The following is a 21,391-nucleotide window of genomic DNA, read 5'->3' as shown; positions in this document are numbered from 1 at the left end:
AAGTTTTAGCTGATGTATGAGGCCAGGTGCGAGGAGAAAGAGAGGGAATAAAAGATGCTCATTTAGAAGGACGGTGCCTACTCTCAGCTGGAGAATCGTCGCGGTCACCATAACTCTGAGCGTGCACCTGCCGTGAGCGCTCGGCAAATGAGCACAAAGAGCTTCCAGCAAAGCCAGTGGAGGAGGCCCACACTGTCCTCACTCCTGTGTGGGCACTGGGACCTTAGCATTCGTGTAAATCTCTCTGTTAGCTGCTGACGTGGCCAGCAGTATTGGCCGGGCATCTAGGCCCACCTACACGTCTCCTCCCACTCCCCACCCCAAAGTCTTTCAGGTGATGGGCAGAGTCTCCTTACAGAGTCATCCTGCTCTTACAGTCAGGGAGACCTTGCAAAAGCAACAAGTTCCTCCTCTGGGTCTCGGTTCCTCATCTGGCAAAGGAGAGGATGGAATGAAATTCCCCGTCACACACAAGGTCAGTCTGATTTTCTTTACTCCAGATTTCCCAATGACTGACACATAAGACACCTCTTCCAAGAAGCTCTCCGTGATTGCCCTGTGAGTAGTCATCATTCTCTGCTCTGAACTCACTTCACTTTTAGGAAACTTGACAGTCATTCTCTGGTTTCAGAGTTGCCGGCATCCTCTCTGTTCCCTCCTCTCTGCTAGACCGTTTGCTTCTTGAGAGCAATGACTGTGTCTGGGTCATCTCGGTAACCTGCCCAGCATCTTGCCATAGCAGGCACAGGAATGATTCTAAACAGAGCAGGAGAGGCAAAAAGGCAGGGATTTGAAGAGCAAACAGAATCAAAGGCACTAATTTATATCTCTGTGGCTAAAGGACAGAGAGAATGGGAGGACGGAATGGGTTCTTGACAGAGTAGAAAGCAGGATCTTTGGACTCAGGGTAATCTGCTTTGGATCCTGACGACAACAATTACTAGCTGTACTTCTGGGGCAAAATGGCTTGATTCCTTCTTCTGTATCTGCCTTTAAATATGTTGTCATACTTAAAAGACATAGCGGACATAGCATCTTCAGCATACCATGGCTGTCCAAATGAGAGTTCATGTTTAAGATGCTAGACGGCTTAGGAGAGATGTCAAAGATGAAAAAAAAAAAAAATAGGAAATGACTGGAAACAAAAGCCAGAAAGGCCTGAAGGAGGGACAGAGGGGGGACCCTGAAGACATATTGCCTGATGTATCAAGGGCTAGCAGGATGAAGGCTTGAAAAAGCCCAAGTCCTCCTCAAACCCACTGGCAAGCCCTACTTAGACATCATAGGTCGCTGTCAGCTTAGATGATGTCAGGAGACTACATATTAAAAGCTGCCTTGCTACTGACTCCCTCCAGAGCCCAAGATCTGACTCTGAATTTGGAGTGGGTTGCCCCAGATCCACGTGCTGCTGTCCACTACGGGAACCAACTAGAATTACAGTTCCTAGAGTCACCACATACATGCCCCCCCCCCCGCCCCACTTCCTAGCTCACCTCTTCTCCCTCCCCCAGCTTAGCCCCTTCCCTCATAAAAAGAAAATGAAGGGTCTTCTAATGAGAGAATTAAAATCTGAAACAGGATCCTTTTCCCCTCTCTCTTTTTTTTCTCTCTCTCCCTGCAGGTTTTTATTTTGCCAGGGGCTCCCAGTCCCTGGTTTTCCTGTTGCCTTTGGAAGGCGGCTGGCCTGGTTAGCAAGGTAAAATGTTTACACATCTGTAGGGTGCCCTCAGTTCAGAACCTTCCGGGGGCTTGGGACCCGATCTCAGGCCACCTCTGTTTGCAATTGAGAGAGAAGGGGGAAGAAGTGAGAAAAGGCAGATTCCGCAACACAGAGCTCAGCAATGAGGGGTGGCTTAGCCCCAGGAAACAGAGAGGAAGGGCAAAGAGAGGGTTTTCAGTGGAACCAAGAGGAAACACATTAAGGGAAATGAGAACCTTGAAGCAGTGGCTTTAGAAGTTCAGAGGGAAATATTTACCTGGGGTGTAAGTGGCGAAAGAAAATCACTGAGCTTCAGTAGGGATGGGGGTGTAGAGTGGTGATGGGGAGTTATTTCTGTATGAAAATAGCTCGCTCAACAGCAGTCACATTTTGGGGGTCTGGGAGGAAAGCACTCTTGTACTACCAGCCCAGAACCAGGGCTTGGGCACCAGAGATCTGGGTTCAGTTACCTGAACCTGAACCTGTCTGGGTTCAGTTACCTGTCCCAGGTAACCTTGCCTGGAACAAGTCATACCATCCTCTTCATGCTGTGGAGCCTCATGTCCCTTCTCTGTAAAAGGAGGGGTCTGACTAAAATGATCCCCTGCTAGAATTTAAGAGCTCTTTTGTTCACTGTTAGAATGCTTCCTTGTAAGTAGAAGGTTCTCAAAAGTAGGTGTTGATTTGAATTGGATGCCTTACGGCATTCCCAGTGCTCGCAATTCTTAGCTTCCCTCTCCTCCACGTATCTCCATGCAGGACACAGAACAATGTTCTCTGGAGGACACCAGAGCACTCTGCATCTCTCCACACATCCCCTCCCCACACTTCTCCAGGAAAACAGAGATGTAGTGAAAAATACAGCACAAGTCAGTCTGAAGTCAGCACCATCTGTGTGGAACGAGAGGATGCTCCCAGAGGATATATTCCCACGTGGCAAGACGGAAGGTCACACACAATTCTGCATGCAATCTACATATAATTAGCATATACCTGCCTCAATGATATAAGCACATAGAACCAGACAAGGAAAATGTGCAAGAGCCCTTTTTCAGATAAGACTGGGTGCACTCAGAGTGGTATGGCTGTAGACAAGAATCCTTTTCCAGACCAATAACACATCCTGGCACATTGCACGGAGGGGGAGGTCAAAGCCCAGACCAGGAAAGGGACTTGTCATGGGCTTCCTGTTAAGGAATGGGCCACTCAAACCCAGGTCACCTGGCCGTTCTAATGCACCCCTATCCTCTTGCAGCTATACTTGATGTGAAAAGGGGTTCCTATGTTCCCAGAGACTTGCCATTTATTTATTTTTATTGCCTCTTTTTCTTCTCATCTACCCACTCAACCTCACCCCAGACAGCAAGAACATCTACGAAGGAGAAAAGCCCAAAGGCAGAAAGCATGCAGGGGGTTTGCCAGAACCTGGACCCGGAATGTACAGAGTATGGGAGAATACTCTGGGCTTTGAGAGCATCCTCTAAGGATTACTAGTTTAGACACTAACCAGGGCAGTTTTGTCTGACCATCCCCGGCACCAACAAACCTTCCTCCCATGTATTCATCCTATTCTGTCCTACCCTAAAACTCATCACTAAAGTACTTACTCGACGTCTCTGTTTCCCAGTGTCTCTTTGCTTCGTGTATACGCGCCCAACCTCCAACACAGAGCTGGGTCTGCTGTAGGTGCTCCCTAGAGTTTGTCATTGAAAGTGAAAAATAAGGAAAGACAGAAAGGGAGGGGGGATACCTCCTTATTTCTGCCTTCTCTACAAGAATGTGTTACCCTTTATCCAGAACTCACTAAGTGCCGAGTGCTCTGCATTAATTCTCTCACTTAATCTTCACAACAAAGCTATCAGCACTGTCCACTCTTCAGTGTAAACTGAGGCTGGGGAAAAGGAAGTGATTGGCCAAGGCAGCCCAGCTTTGAATCCAGGCCTGTAGGATTCCCAGACTCAGGTTCTCAAGGGCAAAGTGCCAGACATTTGATTGTGGGCTGCTTTAAGGTATGACCCCCACAAGACATACTCCTATAAACTCTACAGCACCCACACAAGCAAGTAGTATTGCACTACAAGCCGGGAGGTGTCTGTCCATGCCATTCTTCTGCCTGGGCCTAAAAAATTAACTAAGAATCAATGGTTCTTTATTAGCAGTGAGTCATCTGCTCTACTGGGCTCGTCCCACTTCACTGGGATGTGAGACTTGCCTGGGCCCGGTTGTCTAGCTGGAATTTGGGGTGCCTTCCTGAGCTGGTTCTTCAGCCTCAGGACTTGTGTTTCTAGCCTCCTTGCCTATTGGTGTCTGACCCAGGTTTCTTCCAACTTCCAGTGTCTATACTGAACTTTTTTTCCCCAAGGTTATTCTCACACTCTTCGCTGCCTTGATGTTCCTTTTCATCTGTTATGGGCTAAATTGTGTCTCCTCCTCTCCCCCAAAATCTGATGTTGAAATTGTGACCCCTAGAACCTTGGACTATGACTGTATTTGGAGATAGGGACTTTAAAGAGGTAATTCAACTAAAGTAAGATGATTAGGTGGGTCCTAAGCCATTATGACTGGTGTCCTTATAAGAAGAACTTAGGACCCAAGCATGTACAGAGAGATCGTGGGAAATACAGGGAAAAGAGCTATATGCAAACCAAGGAGACAGTCCTCAGAAGAAACCAACTCCACTGATACTCTGATCTCAGACTTCTAGCCTCCAGAATTGTAAACAAAATAAATGTCTGTCATTTAAGCAACCTATGTTGTGGTCCTTTGTTATGACAGTCCTAGAAAACTATTACACCCTCATGCAACAAGTTTCCTAAGCTCTCCCACTGAACATTTTCTGAAATCTAGTTTATCTTCCACTGCCTGCTCCCAGTTCAGAATCTTTTTCTAATTATGACTCAATGCCTCAATTTACTCAATTCCTACTTTGAGTAGAAGAAGATCTATTAGGAAGATACAAAAACTGGTGGTATGGTCACCACACACAAGAAACTTTCCTCAAGGGGGAAAGCTTCAGTGTTTCCCCATGAATGTGCATTTCTGAGGCACCTGCTGTGTGTTAAGCATATAGGTAGCTGCTTCCAGGCCAAAGCGTCTCAAATAATCTGCACAGCAACTTTGTATGATAAGCACTATTTACAAATGAGAAAACTTGAGACTCAGAGACGTGAGGTCCCCTGCCCAAGGTCACAGAGCATTAAGTGGTAGAAAGGATTGAAATTCTAGTTTCCTGATTTCAAGTTCCAAAGTTCCTCCACAGCTGAGGGAGATCCCAGCCAGGCCTCCGTCCTGTGATTTTTTTCCTAGAATGTTTTCCCAGGATGGTTCAACTCAGTGCAAAATGAGCTCTGATAACATCTGACTTCTTTCATCACTGCCTAGGGAGGAGAATTAGCAAGAAATGACAATTTATATCCTGTTTGTATTATTATTTTCTCTCATTGGAAGAGTAGATATAGGAGGGGGGAAAAACTCTCTACCCAGGGCATTTCTGCCAGCAAAAAAGTAGCATTTTCAAATAAATAATAGTAACCATCAGTCTCTGAAAGCTTTGGTGTAGTAGTCTCTCTATTAAGCACAGACAACCCTGTGAAGTGAGGTTTATTAATACTCCTTTGACAGATGAGGAAACTAAGGCATAGAGAGGCAAAGTGATTTTCCCATCAAGGATCTAGCTGGGAACCACAATGCTGGATCCAGAGCCAAAGCCCCGACCCGCGGTGCTTTCCTTCAATGGGAATGACCCCCAATACACGGTCAAGGTCATTGTGTCTGGCTCTGCCATGGCTGTGCTGTGGGTCACTAAATAAGTAGCTTCCCTCTCTGGGCTTCCTCACTTTCCCTCTCTATGAGATGGGAGGGTTACACCAGCTGGTCGCAGAGGTCCTGCCACCTCGGATTCTGTGACTCTGAGATCCTGGTGACTTCACATATCCCAGCATTGGTCCCCGCTGTGGGAGATGTAAGGTCGTTGGGAGGCAGGGAGGCAGGCGGTTTCAGGTCCTTCAATTTAAGGATGCCCACTAGCTGTGGGACCTCTGCCAGGAGAATACAAGCAGAGGTGACAGGATGAGGGGATGAAAGGGGGAATTTAGGTCAACAATCTGGTTTCTTTCATGAGGCTAAAAAAATTAAAAGCTAAAGGTTGGAGCTGGTCCCTTTTTTGTTTTGTTTTGTTTTGCTTCCATGATTTAATCGCCGGTATCAAAGCCACAGAGGAATGCTTGAGAGAGCAATCCTATGGAAAGCTTTTATCTGTCCAGAGGAGAGTGATTAAAACAGACAGATTTGGGTTAAGTATACCCATGGTCCCTGCACTTGGTTCAGTTGGGGGGGAGACCCACCAAAATGACCTGGGGGACTCGGCACCATCAGGCATTCAGAAGAGGGATGGGATGTCACTGAGGAGGACACCTGAGGGACTGTTCCTCAGCTTCCTCATCCCTCTGGGTCCATCCCGACTCAAAGGATTTCCCTTGGGCTCAGCGGAAGGAGGAGGCTTAAAGTGAACCACACAGGACTGGAGGATTATACCAAGTTATACTGGGTGCGGGGCATCTCTGTCTCCTGGTATCAGAGGGGCAGGAGCATTACACGTAATCCTGTGGAGCAATTCACAAGGTCAGGGGTATCTCAGGAGCTAACATATGGGTGGGACCTGATTTTCCTTTTGCAGGACTGCAATGGAGCTATGGATGAACATCCAGGATGGTATCTGCACCCACTCTCCTCCCCTGACTAGATGGGTCTGTTCACCTTTTTACCAGCTGCGTGATCTTGGATGAGTTAATTCCCCTCCTTGAGTCGCAGTTTTCCCACATGTACTCCAGGGATGAAGAGTCTTATCCTGTACACTTCACAGATCTCTTTTGAGGGAGGAAGGAGATATTTCCTTGTAAACTATTTAAGGCTATCAAGGTGTGAGGCAACTTTGAGAAGCATATGCCTAAGGGTCCCTAAAACCCATAGGTTTGAATAATATACAACACTGTACAGACTTAGGCAGTGCATTTGGGATGGCAGAGTGCTCTTGAGGGATCGCGGTGCACCTGTAATTCCCTCTGGCTCTTGTCCCTCCAGCCACCTCCTTTACTCTTATGTAAGCAATCTTGGACACAGGAAGGTCAGGGTCTCCCAGACCAACAGATCCAAGTTCAAATACTGGTTCCACCATTGACTAGCTAGGTGGCTTGGGAAAGTCAGGGCACCTCTTCTAGCATTAGTCTTCCTGTCTGTAAAATGGAAACGATACATTTTCCTCTGACATTTGTAGTGGGGAAATAATGAGATAATGAACATATCAGGACTTGGCTCCTGGCCACTGGCAACATAACAAGTGGTAAAACACACAGATTGTGGAGTCAGACTGATCTGTCTGTAGCCCAGCGCTGCTCCTTGTTAGCTCTGTAGCCTTGGGCAAAACCTCTTCACCTCCTAGAGAGTCTCCTAGTATGTTACTGATACATAAACTGATAATAACAAGTGCTTAACACATAGTGCCGTTTTGAGGGTTCCGTGAGAGAATGCAAATCTCATTTGCATAGCATGCAATAAATATAGCTACACTTTTTATTGATATTAATAACAAATGTATGTCTGTCCCTCTTGCTCAGAATTGGGACCATTTGTGTTTTTTCTTCCTGTGTGCTGTTAAACGCTATCCCTTCTGACACTGCTCTCTGAAATAGAGATGCATGTTCCTTGCTCTCTTTTTCACACATTGTCAATGAAATTGGTGCATATCAAGTTAAGAAAGGAGGTGGAGGAGGAGAAGGAAAAAAGACAAAGGAGAAAGAAGAGAAACAGGAGGCAGGGAGGGGCGTGGAGGGAGAAGTGCATTTTAGTTTTGTCATCCTTAAAGGTTACGTGGCACAAATAAGACCCTGGCGACTAAGTGGTGCTGATGTTGGGGCTACCCTGGCACAGATACCCTATCTTTGGTCATTTTGATGACTTGAGGACCTACAAGCCCCTTTCCTCACTCACTCATCAAGCCCTGGAGACAATGATACCACTTCTCAGAACACTGCAAAGATGGGTACTGTCCTGCTGTCCACATCCTTTAGGGCCGTGCCCAAGACCAACCCTTCACCATTCATGGCATCAGTCAGAGTCAGGGCTGGAGATTCCCTCACTGGCCATGTGATCACACCCTTTAACACCTAACCTTGTGCCTGAATCACACTGTTCATATTTCTAGAATCGGAGAACTCCCTCTTGCCTAGAGATGGCCTTTGCCCCTCTCGGCATGTCTCCGTGTTTTGCTCGACTAAGCCCAAATTGCCTCCCTTTCCTTTCTACCCAGTGATCCAAGATCTGGTCTCCAGGAACCCTCAAAGTCATTGTGCCCTTTACCACTGGACACCATGGAGATGTGTGAGGCTGTTGACTGTGTTCTCCCTAGGCTCTTCCATTCCCCTAATTATCATCCTCAAGTCCTGCCTGGTTGATGCATTTACCCATTCACTGATTCACTCAACATGTATTCATGGGGTGTCTACTGTATCAGGCCCTGGCTAGACATTTGGAGCATGGAGCATGGCCAGACAGAGACTGTACCCTCTGGCTAGAGATCTGCTGTTCGCTAATGCAAGTGCCTGTTCTTCTGTTGGTGCAATATAGATACAATAGGAGTTGACACTATGCAATTAAGAAGCCCTATTATTACCATACCCGCCTCCTTACAGTATCCCCAGAATTGCCATTCTGATTTGTTCCACTCAGAGCCACATGAACCTACTAAGAAATAAACACAGCACCGTTTATGATGAGCCATGTACAAGGCCAAGAAGCTTACATGTAGTATCTCATTGAATTATTACAACTACTCTATAAGTTCTCTTGGTCCCATTGCACAGGTGGGGAAACTGAGACTCAGAGAGTTACGGTGTCTTGACAAAGGTCATTTGATTTGCAATAATACAAGTAGGATTAAATCTAGCTCTCTGACTGTAAAGCCAGGGCTTAACCAAGGAACTGCTTCCTACTGAAATTATAAGCAAAAATTCTTTTAAAATAAGTTGAATATTTGTTTTCTCATATAGTCGATTTTCTAATCTCTCTCACACTGATTATATACTCTTATCAGTTATAACAACACAGAAGCATCTTAAGTTTCCTTGAAATTTTAAAGTGTATAAAGCACCTTAATTGTTTCATTTTTTTCTACCAACGTTCTCTAAAGGGTGCAAAATAGAAATGATGATTCTTATGGCCGGGCGTGGTGGCTCACACCTGTAATCCTAGCACTCTGGAAGGCCTAGGCAGGCGGATTGCTTGAGGTCAGGAGTTCGAAACCAGCCTGAGCAAGAGTAAGACCCCATCTCTACTATAAATAGAAAGAAATTAATTGGCCAACTAAAAATATATAGAAAAAATTAGCCAGGCATGGTGGCACATGCCTGTAGTCCCAGCTACTCAGGAGACTGAGAGAGTAGTATCACTTTAGCCCAGGAGATTGAGATTGCTGTGAGCTAGGCTGATGCCACAGCACTCACGCTAGCCTGGGCAAAAATGCGAGACTCTGTATCAAAAAAAAAAAAAAAAAAGATGATTCTGTTTGTACAAAAGGGGAAATTGAGGTTCTGAGAGGCCCAGTGGCTTGGCCAATGTCACACAGCTTGTGAGAGGGCAGAGCCAGAACCTGAACCCTAAGTCACTACCCAGCACATGTTGATACTCTCTGTTTGTACCTCCCGCCTCCAGGCACACTCATGTGTGATAATCTCACCACCTCCACCCACACTGCTAACCAGGTGTGTACAGTGACTTTATGTTAATCTAATGGAAGAGAATTTGAAGTTGAAGAGCAGTATATGCGCATTCCACACCAAACAGAATCAACAACTTCCATCTGTCTACGTAAGAAGCCACTTTAGAAAGAAAAGGAAGTTTCTGTTTCTGGGGTTCCTATGCTGGTCCAAGTAAGATCACTGCTGTGTAAAAGCCATGAACATAGGCAAGAGAGGTTCCAAAGGTCAAGGAATATTCTTGGTATCCTTAGGGTCAACAAATTGATTAGCAAGAAGGGAGTACCAATTAATGTTGATGAAATGCTTCTATGTATGCATGCCTTAAAGAAAAAATAGAGGAGTGCATGTGAGGGTGTTTGCGTGAACAAACGCACAAGGGAAAGTCCAGTGGTTACGAGCATAATTTGGGAGCAAACACAGCTGTGTTAAGTCCTGGCTCTGTCATGACCTCAGGGTCACTCTGGTTGGGAGGATGTAATAAGACACTGCATAGGATGCTTAGCAAAGTACGTGGTGTACAATAAGCACCCAAGAAAGGGGCCTTGTTATGCATGTATGTGAGGACAAGAGAGACAAAGGCACATGGGAAGGACCACAGACAGGAGACAGAACTGAAGGAGAGGGAGGAGAGAGATGTGGCTTATACGCCCAGAAGCATATTTTACATGTCCTTGCAAAGACATGCAAACATGTCAATTTAATGCCACCAACAAAAATATCGGGGATCTTCCCTCTTAGTACTCCAGAAATCAAGACAGTGACACTCATTTACACTGTTGGAGAAGTAAAGGAAGCTTCCCTCACATGGTAACTTTCCCCTACTGTTACTATAATCAGATTTTGGATCCTCTTGACAATTCCATTTTTATTCCTGTGTGTAAATGTGTATGCTTATGTGTGTATATGTGTGTACATATGCATGTTTGTACTTAAAGTTTGAAAGCATATATCCCATATTGCCTAGCATAATGGTGGCACTTAGTAGGTACTCAACAGATTCTCACTGAAGGAATGATCTATATGTGGCTATGTGGATACTACAGTGTTCTATCCACACGATCACAGGCTCATAAAAGAGAGGGGGCATTTATTTTTACAAGCTGAGGGATGAGCTGTGATTTCAAATCTCAGCTCTGCTGCCATATAACATGAGATTTGAGCAAGCTATCACCTTTGAGCTTTTCCTTCTTACTTGGTAAAATGAGCATGCTATTATCCACCATAAAGAGTTAGTAATGTTATCTACGGAAAAGCATATAGTTGATGCTCAATACATCATCATCACTATTATTGGAAAATTCTTCTAACTGGTCCATGTTCCAGCAGTTTCGTTCCTTCCTGATACACCCTGTAAAGCATCACCTGAAACCCTATTGTTCACTATTCCTCCAACAGACAAACACTCCTTTCTCTGACTCCTTCAGGGTACAGGCCAACTTCAACTTTGCATTTCAGACACTGGTCTCAACTTATCTCTGAATGTGGAGACACACCCTGGGTAGGTCTTCTCACTTTGCCCCACACTGTTTTCCACTGGTGGAAATGCCTCCCTACTGCTCCATCCTCTCTTTTTCCTCATCTTCAAGACCAGTGCCAGTATTGTGTCTTCCGATAGACCTTTCGTGCTCATGAGTCCGCACCATCAGTGCATAAACATTGATGTGCACCTCTCATCTGCCATCCTCAGACAGCTGGAGTCAGCCTTTGACCCAGGCATCTTTCTGCACCAGCCACAGGACACGTGGGTCTTGACAGTGCACACAGGTAGTCGTGGGGGGCCGGGCATCTCTCTTCTCCTCAGCCTCTATCAAGCCCCAACACTGCCGTTGGCTGTTGGGTTGCAGATCTGGTTTTCCCTTCACGGCAATTCTCCCTGTTGACCTCCTTTCTGAGGCCACCCTCCCATGGCTGTCTCCCCCACTACGCTGTCAGCTTCATGAGGATGAAGAGCACATGTCTGTCCCCACTCTGCATACACAGCCTTCCATAAAGTGCCCAGGACATAAGTCCTCAATAAACAGTTACTGAACAGATGGATGAATGAATGAAAGACTTATGTTCCCCAAGCTTCTGAGGAAACCTGATTTGAGTAGATTTCAAAGTTTCAAACACTCTTCACAGTACTGGAGCAAGAGCCCTGACTTGGAAGCTGGAGTGTGTGCCCCAGCAGTACTGTGTAAGCCCCTTCTACTTCCTGGCCCTCAGTTTTTCTATCCATACAATGGAAGGTTGGCAACAGTGGTTGTTAGTTTGGTTGTGTAAAACAGCAAAAGGAGTAACAGGAAGTCAGGAAAACATAGCTGTGTGCTGGTACAACTAAGCTGTGTGACCTTAAGCAAGTCACACCCTCTCTTTGGTGTCTTATTTTCTCAGTTGTGAAAGAAGAAGACAATGGTAAAATAAATTCTAGGGATTTTCTTAAAAATTCCGGGAAAAACTTCTACACTTAGGAGTAAAAGACATGACCGTGTGCCCTAATTTGCCACTAACGTACTGTTAATGTTAATCTTGGGCAAATCCCTTTTCATCCATTTTCATATCATGACTTTCATGAGGCCATAGGCTCTTTTGCCTTCAGGGGCCCTTTCCTCCCTAAATAAATGAATTAAATACTTATATAATATATATATATATATGTATATATACGCACACATATATATTAATGTAATTATACTTTATAATTGTATTATTACAAAGACAAATGTAATTGAGAAGCTGGATTCATTATCATGCATGTATTATTATTATATTAATTTCTTCTGATTTTAAAAGAAATCAAACCATTTTCGATGGAGCTCAGGCATCGTGCCAAGTGTGCCTAATGGACGTGCGGTTGGCCTTGATCCCATCTCTGGACCTTGGTTCCGCAGCTGCCATGCAGCAATGGGAGGGGGACCGAGCACCTGTATCCAATCTAGGAGCCAAGAGGGAAGAGGAAGATTCCCACATGGGCAAGTCAAATGACGTGAATTTCATACCTGAGCAGGCCCATAACAGCAAGTTATGTAAAAACACACCCCAGACCGTGTGGGCTGAGCTTTGAAGAGAAAAGCTCCTCTCCCGGGTGAGCCTGCCATCACATCTCATCTTGGCCCACACAGCCCAGGGTGAGCCTTTCAGGGAGAGAGATGGCAAAGGGAGATAAGAGAGGGACGAGGCCAGACAGGCAGCTCTCCTCTTTGTGGGACTGCTGCCACCTGGAACGGCTCTATAGGGCAGGGAGAGCAACGATAGCTGATGCCTACCGAGTGATTCCTGTGTGCCTGGCATTGTGCTAAGCCCTTTGCATAGATTAAATCAGGAAACATTCATAATAATCCAGGAAGGGTGATATTATTGTCTGCATTTTACAGATGAGAAAACTGAGACTCAGAGGGCCCAAATAACTTGCCCAATCCTGAGTAACTTGTTGGCAGGTGACAGAGGTGAGGTTCAACCCCAGGCAATCAATCAGACCTCACGTCATGTCCTTAACTTCTAAATTATGCTGCCCAGCCAGGGGAAAACAAAGGGATGTTTTAAGTGATATATAAACAAAGCATAAAAAAGCAAGTTCTAGAACAGAAGTGCAAGCAAACAGAGCTCGGCAGAAGGAATGCTTGATTCTGACAAGAAGGCTCAGGAACGTTTTCCTGGACAAGTCTCAGAAGAGCTGAGCCTTACACGAGGTGCAGGACTTGGGTGGGGAGATCTTGGGCAAAGACTTCCTAGCAGAAGGTGAAGCATGCACAATGGCAAGAGCTATGAAGTCATGTGAAGGTGACTCTGGAGATGAGGAGGATACCTGCTTTGGATGGATTGAGGGTGCACACAGCAACAGAGGGGAATGAAGTAGCAATGGCCATCTAAGGCTAAATTGCAAGACGTTGTCAATGACATGCCAAGGCACATGAAGTTTCTTCCACAGATAAGAGGAAATCTTTGGTGGGTTTTCAGGAAAAAAGTCTGAGAGGGGTGGGGATCATTACCTAGAGATTATATGCTGTTCTTCTTGACAGAGTCACAGAGCCACGAGAGCCAGGTATCTCAGGACTGCCTGCCCCGTGCTCACCTGGAGTCATTCAGCCATAAGAGTTACTAATGAAGGGGGTGGAATATGACCAGAATTTTGAAGAGAGAGGGCTGATAGACTGTTAAATGTCTATCATTTTGATATTTGCTAGAAAATCACGAATTCTATCGCAACTCAAAGGCTCTAGAGGGATAAATAATATTTAGATGCTCATTGGGACTTCAGAATTTAAATTGTGTTCCACTAGGGGGAGGATAATTAGCTCAACCTTGATCCTGGTCTCTAGTTGACCTTGATCAGATATCACCTACCTTCTGTTTCTTGGTTTCCCCATCTAGTCGACTGAAGGAAGATGGGGAGTTGATCTCTAAGTCCCTTTCCAGCCCTGATAGTCTATCACATAAAGTCCTTGAAGGGCAAGGATCATATCTCCCTTGACTTCATACCCTGAGTGCTCAGCTTGGGACGTGACCCATGGTATACCTGATAACATTTGGTGGAATTCATGGAACAAACTGAGTTTTGAACCCAAGACTACTGTGGAATCTTTAGGGGATTTTAAATCAAAAGTTTGGAAGTTATGACCATTTGTTTAAACAAACAAACAAAGCATAAAACAAGCAGGTCAGTAACCTAGACAGGTTAGTATTTCTTCTCTGGCTGTAAAAGATGCCGAAGCACCAAAAGACTATCAAATAGGAAAGACTGATGGGGAGGTAGACAAGGACACCTCTAGGACAAGGGGGAAACCAAATGTGAAACAAACATGGAAGTGGGAATACATGCTCTAGGAACATGAGGTAATTCTGTTCAATAAAAAAAAAAAAAAAGTCCATGCAAGTCAGTGGTGCTCAACCAGTGAAGCTTTTGCCCCTAGGGGACGTTTGGCAACATCTACCGAGATTTCTGATCATCACAACTGGGGAGGGAAGGTTTGCTACTGCATCTGGTGGGGAGAGGCCAGGGATGCTGCTAAACATCATCACAGGATAAACTCGTGACAAGGAATTATCCATTCCAAAATGCCAATAGTACTGAGGTTGAGAAACCCTGATGTATGGAAGTAGGAAAAGTTATGTTGGGAAACAATGTTCAGGGAGGAAGTTAAACATGAGGCTACAGAGTTCAGACCTGACCCAGAGAGGTCTATGGTAGAGTTGTGAGAATGTACACTCTGCAGGCTGATTCTATCTCTTATTGCTGTGGACCTTGGGAAACTCACTTAATATTCCCTATGTCTCATCTTGAAAACCGGGATGATAATAGTACCTCCTTCAGAGGGTCGTTGTGAGGATTAAAGAGTTGCCATACGCAAAATACTTACAACAGTGCCTGGCACACATTATGCATTAAATATAGTCTCTATTTTCATTTCTACATGTAGGGGATAGGGCACTACAGTAGACTCGAGTTCAAGAGAGTGGAAAAAGTGGCCCCTCAGCCACTGATAATCCTAGAAAAATGGTCTAGAGCTGCATGATTATCATGTGACTATTATATCCACCCAATTAATAATCCTTCAATCAGCTTCTGCTTCAGATGACACTGCAGGCAGATGTGTCTGGGTCTGCCTTGCTGTTTGCAGGCGAGTCCCCATCTGGGCTGTGTCTCCCAGATATCCACGAGGCCCAGGCCAGCGTCTGACGGCCTCTCTAGTCTAGGCTCCTCATGGCTTTAATGAGTAAGTGGAAGGAGATAGAGGCAACCAGACAGGAGGACAGACGGAAAGATGGAAAGGCAGGAAGCCTTCCTCAAGAGCTGCGGCCAGCAATACACACTGTCCACAGAGGTTCCAAGCACAGAATCAGGGGCATGTTTTAGAGGCTTGTTTGAGCTACTGATCCTGTTCTCTCGGAGCCCTTGTTTGTAAACAGATATTTCTGCTGACACTGGGCTTTGTAAGGGCAGACGGGGGCTGGGGGAGTGGGAAGGGGGGTTGGAGAAAAAGGCAGGTTGTGTCGGAGAGCCTTAGACCATGTGTTTGTTGTTGAGAATACAAAGGCCTCACTGTATTAAATGAAAATGCTTGTTTTACAAGGCGAGTGGGAATATGATAGGTACATGTCGAAAATGCTTCGGAAACTGAAACAACCCTGTGCCACGAGGGCTTACTGCTACATCATACGTCCAGGGGCACACAGGGACTGTGAAGGTGGCTCGGCATCAGTACACAAGGACGTGGGGAGGCTGTGGGAAGAGAGTCCTAGGAGCTAAGTGAATGGCACTTCTCTTCTCTGTCCCCACCTTGAAGTCTGCCCTTCCCCAGAAAAGCAGGGCTCCATTTCACATTCTCTACTGGTTTTCCACCACCTGCTAAGCTAAGGGTAGAAACTGTTATTGATCTAAAATATTAGCATTGATAAAGAAGTCTAGATCCAGACTTGGAGCACTACAGAAGAATACTTATATTAATATAGCTATTCAGGCAGAGCACTTTAAGTTTTTCAAAATAGGTTTCAACTTCTGAAGTGAGTGGTTTTCAAACTCTGTTCTGTGGAAGCACAGGTTTCAGTGGAGGTGTCTCAGAGGATTTTTTTTTTTTCAAGAACTCACAGTGGCATATAAACAAGAATTTTAGTCTCCTAACTCTTCACTCAAGTCCTAGGTCAAAAACCCAGTAAACAAAAGATTACATGGACATAAAGGTGGGTGGGTAGGTGGATGGATAGATGGAAGAAAAGAAGGGTGGATGAGTTTGGGAATCAATGAGGGGATGGACTGATGGAAGGGCAGATGGCTGAAAGGATGGAAAGGAGGAAGGGAAGATGGAAGGAAGGAAAGAAAGAAGGGAAAAGGGAAGAAAGGAGGGAGGGAGGGAGGGAGGGAGGGAGGGAGGGAAGGATTGGTTGATAGGTGATGGATGGAAGGTTAGATTGATGGAACAGTGGATGGATGACTGGGTTCATGGATTCATGGGTAAAGTCCACAGTGAATAATGATGGGAAGGACCAGTTCAGGCCATATTTGAAGCGAATTTGCCTATTTAAAATCCCAGAGAAACTCAGGGACCAGAGTTTGAATAAACAAAGCTGAAGATTATATTTCTAAGGAATAAACTGATTATTCCTCTGAGGAAAAAAGGAAAGTTCCAAATTCTATTTACTGCAACAGGGTCTACATGAAGGAAAGTAGAATTCCTCAGTCTGATATGACAACTCAACATCAACATTCACATTTTCACAGCTTTCTACAGTGTTCAGATTTTAAAGCTGGGAACAGGCTTCAGGAATTGACCTGGTATGCCCCCTGTTTTTCAGCATTTAAGTCACCATTTGGGGGGCCACAGATCCCTTTAAGAAACTAATGAAAATTTTGGACTCCAGAAAAATAGGCACAACCTCAAATTTTCTCAGAAAATGTCTGAGGGTTCCCAAATCTCTCCAAGTTCTCCTGAACCCAAGTGCAAGAACTCCCTCCCTTCTCTTCTGTTAAAATATGAGTGCTATTCAGGTATTTTACTTGGTCCTGGTATTAGCAAGAAGTATATGATGATGATATTAACCCAAATACTAAGTTATAAGCAAAATACAATATCAGCCATCAGTTCACACTGTGATAATGCTACAATTGAGATGCCACTCTTGGCCTCATGCAATCCATTCTTCACACGGTGTTCAGAGGGATCTTTGGATCCTGTAACTGGATCCAAAGTTACTGGCCCTGGATCCATACACTAGATCCTGTAACTGTGTTGTTTGTAGCTCTCTGATAACTTCCTAGCACACTAGGTAAAAATCCAGATTCCGTGGTTGGGGCTGCCCCAGGTACACATCCCAGTGGCTGCACACCTGCTCCTTCCCTATACTGGACTGGCCCTGCCTCGTGGTCCATTCGCCAGCTTATCCATCTGTCTCTGTCTTTCTCTCCAACCCTCATCTCCTGCCTCTTCACATGGCTTGTCTTTCTTATCTGTCATTCAAGCCTCAGCCTGACTACTCCAGTCATCCTATATAGCACTCCCCACGATTAACTGCAATTCCTTACAATCTAGTTTATTGTCTTCCTCTGTTCACAAGAAAGTAAAGTCCACGAGGGCAGGAACCCGTCCTGTTCCGCCCACCACCACATCTGACAGTGCCAGGCACATGCACTGTGTTTGTTGACATATGGAGACACACAGAGGTTTCCTTGGGAAGCCTCAGCGCTGTCACCACCTCACTGTGGAGCCCTGAACAAATCTCTCCCCCTCTTTGGACTTCAGATTTCCCAAGTTTACAAGGATGGTTTGGGTCCTATCCACCTAGAAAATCCAGTGATCTAAAATCCTTGGGACTAAGTTCAAGAGAGCTGGGATCAAATCCCGGGATGATACAGTAGGAGAGATGGAGTGGTCAGGAAACCTGGGCCCTGGCTCTTTTCTGTCCCTAACCTGGGGTGGAACTTGGCATGATTTCTTTGCCTTCCCTGCTATCAGAGTCTCCATCTGTGAACTGAGGAGGAGACTGGACTGGAAAATACTGGATAAATTTACATCATTTATGCATGCAGATATCTGCCCACAAATATTTGTTGAATCCTTCATTGTGCTGGGCCCTGGGAAGGTGTCCCTGAGCGTGGCAGATGTGATTCCCGCATCATCCTCCTCTTATATCCTCCGGTCGCCAAAGCACAGGTGAGAGCTGCAGGAGGATGGGCACATTCTACTTGTGTGTGCATGTGTGTGTTGTTATTGTGTTGTTGTTGTCATGGAGGATGGGCACATTCTATTTGTGTGTGTGTGTTGCTATTGTGTTGTTGTTGTCGTCACAAAGCATGGTCACATTCTACACAATTACACCTGGCTCTTTAGCAGTTCTCTCCAGGGATGAGGTTGGAGAGGCTGAAGGAGAACCAGGGGAAAGCTAGGACTTAAAGCTAGCAGAAGTGATACACTGGCTTGTTGAAAGAAAAGGAGGCAGAGTGATGGGAAAAGGTGGTAAGAATATATATTAATATTGCAACAATATAATCACAAGTATAACAGTAACAGATTGGTCAGCTCAGAGGGACCAGGGCTGTATCCAGCAGCCAATGCCATCGGCAACGTGTTTGCCTTCACTATTTGGTCTCTCCAAGGCCCGTGCTATTAACTCTCAGAGCACGTTTTCTACATAGCACTCACTTCCAATCACCTTGTCTTCTCCTTCATTTGGAGCCATGTGCAATTGTTCATTCATTTAACAAAGTTTTTTCAGCACCTATGGACATGGCTAGTACTGCGTTGAATGGTAGGGATAAGGCAGAGATGGAGACTGCAATGGTCTCTGCTCCTGAGGAGCTCAGAGGCAAGTGAGAAGAGACAGACAAGTACCACGGCAACCATATTAGAGTGTGATAAATGCGATGACAGGGTATGTAAGGAACCCTAGGAACTAGATTCAGGCGATGATGGATTGATTCGTCCAATCACTTCCTAGTGCCATACTCCTAAAAGCCACCCTGGGTCAGTGTCCACAGCTGAGCCGTGAATCAAGAAGTGTTGATTGTTCTCATTGGATGTGCAGCTGTATGTTTAAGATGGCAGACATGACTACACCCACACAAAGGTGGGGCACGCAGTCTGCATACATACACATGCCACCCACTTCACGAACAAGTTCCCAATCCTTCCAAGTAAAGGAGACCTCGGGAACCTCTGAAGTCTCAGAGCACCCTCCAGCCCCCGTGGTAAACATGAGTGTTCCACAACACAGTGCTTCTGCCTCTGCGTTTCCCCGGGACTCTGCTAATTGCTTAGTTATAGCAGTTCCCATGATGTCATATGTCTGTTTACCAGTCTGCTTCCGCCTCTAGCACTGGGAGCTCCTCAAGGGATGGGACTGCACCTTGCTCTTCTTCTTAATTCCCACATCTTAGTCCTAGCTCAATGCACCTATATAAAGATTGCACAGTAACTATCCGTTAAATAGATGGGCAGATGGATGGAGTGAAGGAAGGGAGGAAGATTTATCTCTCCTAATAAACTTTCATCTCCTGTTGAACCTTACAGAATGCCTATTAGAGAGGTATGGCTCATAAGAAGTTCATAAAGTTACTGAATAGCTGAACAATGTTTCCTAACAAGCTCACTAACACGACCCACGGTTAAAACTACCACCCACACTGTAAGGAAAACAAAGTGCCTAGTGGAAAGGGCACCGATTTGGAAATCAAGAGTCCTGAATTCTATTACAGTTTCAATTTTCCTGCTAATTTGCTGCTTAGCCTTACTCAACATAACTTAAACCAGTTAACTTCCCTGGACCTCAGTTTCTCCATCTGTAAACTGAGCAGATTTGATAAACCAGATTCTAATGTCATTTCACACTTAGAGTTTGGAAACGGGAAAGTCAAGATATTGTACTTGTTTGTAACAGGTCTAATCAGTCCCTTGGAGGCTGCTCTATAAAGGAGTCATCCTGAGAGCTTAACACTGGGTCTACCAAGGCTTACCTGGCTGCAATGGTAGCCACATCACAAGCCAGCCTTGTCACTTCAGAGTCACTCTTATGCTCATGACTCCAGTGCTCACTTCAGGAGGGTCACCCTCATACTTCCCAGACTCGGCTTGGAATATAGCAGGGCCTTCGTCAGAGGATGACAATGTGTCTCCATGGACCACATTTGGGGAAATATTCCCCCAGCTCTGATTCCCAAAGGAGGAATCCAAAAATGTTTCCAGCAAACAGAGTATCTTTGAAATGAGTGTACAGTTAGCCCTCCTTACCTACAGGTTCTGCATCTGCGGATTTCAACCTGACTGCAGGTTGAAAATTTGCAGAGAAAAAATAAAAATACAACAATACAAAACACACATAGAAAACAACACAGTGTAACAACTATTTACATAGCATTTGTCCTGTATTGGGTTTTATAAATAATCTAGAGACGATTTAAAATATACAGGAGGATTATGAGAATTATATGTAAATACTATGGCATTTTATAGCAAGGACTTGAGCCTCCACAGATTATGGCATGGAGGAGTCCTGAAACCAAGCCCTCTCAAATACTGACGGATGGCTGTGTAACCCCCAATAGACCACTCAAAGGTGGGAAATGCTCTGGTGGATGTAAAAGGTCTTTCTGTTCAAAAGTCACCATAAATAAAATATACTATGCATATCAAAGAGATTTATATGCCAATTTCTTTGAAATCTTATAATGTCCATTCAGATTTTTCTTCCATTTCTCCTACCCTTCCTCTACCCCTCCCTCCCTTCCTTCCCTTTTCATTCTACAAACATTCTTTAAATGTTTGCATTAACCACTGGGGGGCACTACCATTCATTCATCCTTCATTCATTCATATATTCACCCTCTCATGGGACGTTTACTGAAAAACTACAGTGTTCCAAGAAATGTGGCAGGCCTCGTGTACGGAGAGAGAGAAAATTAAACAGGGCTGGATTAGAATTCCTGTTCCACCACCCTTTAGCTCTGGGTACTTCAGCAAGTCGTGTAAGTTTCTAACTCAATTTCCGAGTGTTCAAAATGCACATAGTGCCAGCACATAGTAAGTGCTCATTATAAGCTAGCTGCTTTTATTACTGTCATTACTGCTGAGAATGTGTCTTCTCTCCCAAGGGTATATAAACAGCAGATAGAGGATTCCAGATCCTGAGGTCACCACAAGGTCTCACAAGATCAAGGGAAGCAGACGGAAAGCCCCCCTATCAGGAAGGAGGGAAATGGATGAAAACCCAAGCAACAGATATGACTGCCAGGACACTTGAGGCCCAGGAAGACGCTGATAAGGGGGAGGAGGGGGAAATGTGAGCGCAGGGCGAAGCTTAGGATTATGTGCTGCAATGCACAAGCAAAACAAATGCTTTGCAAACAGGCTACCGGCTGAGAAGTGACGACCAAGGCCAAAATGTGGCTTGGATTAGAAAGGCCACAGTACGAGCTGAGAAGGCCCTTAAGCACACTACTCCCCTCCCTCTCCCCGTTTTGAAAGGACAGATTTCT

At 45.2% G+C, this 21,391-nt stretch overlaps 1 protein-coding gene across 1 annotated transcript in view; it reads right to left on the bottom strand.

Annotated features, from left to right (window-relative positions):
• Nucleotides 1–21,391, bottom strand: part of PAPPA (pappalysin 1) — a 244,615-nt gene that overhangs the window by 210,939 nt on the left and 12,285 nt on the right. The gene's annotated exons all lie outside the window — the stretch shown is intronic.

Source organism: Microcebus murinus, chromosome 12 (assembly GCF_040939455.1).
Source record: "Microcebus murinus isolate Inina chromosome 12, M.murinus_Inina_mat1.0, whole genome shotgun sequence".
Lineage (NCBI taxonomy): Eukaryota > Metazoa > Chordata > Mammalia > Primates > Cheirogaleidae > Microcebus > Microcebus murinus.
The sequence above is the reverse complement of the archived record's forward strand: the minus strand, read 5'-3'. Positions and strand labels throughout refer to the sequence as shown.